The sequence below is a fragment of the Anolis carolinensis genome, chromosome 4, assembly GCF_035594765.1.
Source record: "Anolis carolinensis isolate JA03-04 chromosome 4, rAnoCar3.1.pri, whole genome shotgun sequence".
NCBI lineage: Eukaryota > Metazoa > Chordata > Lepidosauria > Squamata > Dactyloidae > Anolis > Anolis carolinensis.
Window position 1 is genome coordinate 37,990,441 of NC_085844.1, and position 2,500 is coordinate 37,992,940.

At 33.0% G+C, this 2,500-nt stretch overlaps 1 protein-coding gene across 8 annotated transcripts in view; it reads right to left on the reverse strand.

Annotated features, from left to right (window-relative positions):
* Positions 1–2,500, reverse strand: part of zfhx4 (zinc finger homeobox 4) — a 222,935-nt gene that overhangs the window by 184,987 nt on the left and 35,448 nt on the right. The window lies entirely within an intron of this gene.

The window sequence follows — 2,500 nt, forward strand, 5'->3', positions numbered from 1 at the left end:
ACTGCAGCCAGTTCCATCATCCTAAGGGACAACCACATGCACTTAGTTTTTCCTCTGCAAAATGTAATGAACACCATTTCAAATACCATTTTGATGTTATCAATCCTGGTGAGTTGCCCATCTTTCAGCCACTGCCTCAATCAACAACTCTCCCAGCTTAGCAAATCATAAGCAAGCAGTACTGATGAAAATCCTTCAATCACTTCTTGCAGGCAGACATCTTTAAACCATAAACTCCCTTTGTTGGGAACAAGATGCACTTTATAAAAGGCATTTCAGTTTCTGGCAGTACAGTAAAGCATTAGAAAGACAGTCACACACTTGCTGAATTTCTGCTTCTCTTGTTTTTGGGGTGGAGGTAAATATAAGGACAGTAGTAGTAGCAGAAGCTAGATCACAACACCTCTTTCCCTGTAGAGCTCTCCATTTTCAGAATGATGGCACTGTGTACAACAGTTGAGTTATCTAAAACTTTTTTATCTGAATTTTTTCAGCTTATGATACAAGCTTTGTCTTGCTATTATGCAGTGAGCAGTCTTTATTCCAACAATACATCAGAAATTTCTCTTATTAACTTCACTAGTTCTCCTTGCACGGTTATTAGCTACATTCTAATATAACATAGGAGTTTGAGTAAATAAAATAAAACCTTAATTAAACTATATTAAATGTGTTCATATCATTGGAACCTTTCATAAAAAGAAACTGAAACTGAATTTTGTATAGTTAGATAAGGTAAAAATAATTTTCTGCATTCAGCATATTGAATCTTTTTAAAAATGTTGTCAGAAAATGCATCAATGAAAAATAAAATGTATAAAACTGTGTCAAATAATTAAAAGAAATAAATGTAATCAAATTTAATCATGGCAGCAAACCATCAAAGAGAGAAGTGATCAGTTTAAGATACATTAGAAGAATGTCACAGTATGAAAATTAATCAGAATTAGTTTTGGTATCTGAGGTGGCTCAACTGACAGACTAATTGCTTCTGAATCAAACATCACAAAGCTTAGTGTATAATTTTAATCATTGATGAGCTCCAGGTTAATTATATTCATGGAATGCATGGAATCTAAACTCCTTTAAAATAAACTGATCACAAACAGTGTGAAAACCTAATAATTTCCTAATTAGTGTGGAGATAGGCATGTTTACCTTGTATATACCAAATATGCACTAAACACCATATACATCCGAGCAGACAATTTATTTATAGAGGCTATCTAAAGCAGTGTCAGCTAATGGCATTGCAAAGTAACAGTGTTGATTGTAAGCAAATCTGAAAGGTTATATCAGTTAAAATAACTAATAAGCTCACTCACTTACAAGTAGCAGGTATACAGTAAAGAAAACCTTTATCGCTGCAATCTGCATGATAAGGACTGTCATTATGCTTTTAAGAATAATAAACCTAAAAGCTCCACAATATTATGCTTTTTTTGTCTTTTAAATACAAGACACAAATATATATCAATCCAAGTATCTGTGTCACAATATTATTCATCCGTTTAAAAGTACTGCAAAAACATATTGTGCATACAAACATACATTTTATACCACAACTACATAAACTACATTTATGTTTAATAGTCATCCAATAATTTAACATAAATACAAATGTGGACTCCACATAGTCTCATTTCTACTCCAAATATCCAGTAGAGTTTCAGTAAGCTCTCCCCTTACTGCCAGGTTTAAAAGAACAGTTATGCAGGTAGGGAATTATGCCCACCAAACATAAAGCAAATAGCCTTCAAGAACAACAATGACGCCTGCTCAGGTAATCTAAATGTTATAGACCATCTGTCAGCCCATAATGTTAGGCTTCTTCTTCCAGCACTAATCACTATAGAAATTGCTTGTGAGCCAAAGTATGTAAACAAATTGCATTTGACTCAAAGTAGAACAAAATGTGAAGTCTTTAATCAAAGAACAGAAACCACATCACCCATGAAACACATTTTTTGTATCTTAGCTCCTTATCACTAATGATATCTTAGAGGACATTTTAGAGTATGCACTTTGATGGAAAAATAAGTATTGGAGTAGCTATATGCATTGTATGTCTAAAGATACATTTCCTTTATTAGTGCACCATCCCCAGTATTAAGGGGGTGAGAGAAGATGGATTTTTCTAAAATGGTAGATTATGTACACAGATTAAATATGAGTTTCAAGGAAATAACTCATAAATAAGCACATACTACACAGGCTTCTAGTAATCCAAAACAGTATTTGCCCTTCCCTCCACATTAAAACCCGTAACTTAACAGGTTTGAACTCATTTACAAATTAGCTATTTGTTCTACCTGTTTTAAAACCCTAATAAATGTCCTTATTTTCTCCAGAAAATATGAAAATCATTCAAAGAACAAGCAAGCAAGATTTTTAAAAAAGTTTTCAGATGAGTTCATATAAATTCATACCTGCTGACCTCCTTAGTATAGTAAATTCTGTCCGCAACGTGCATGGTCATCTAACTTATTTTTTCAATACA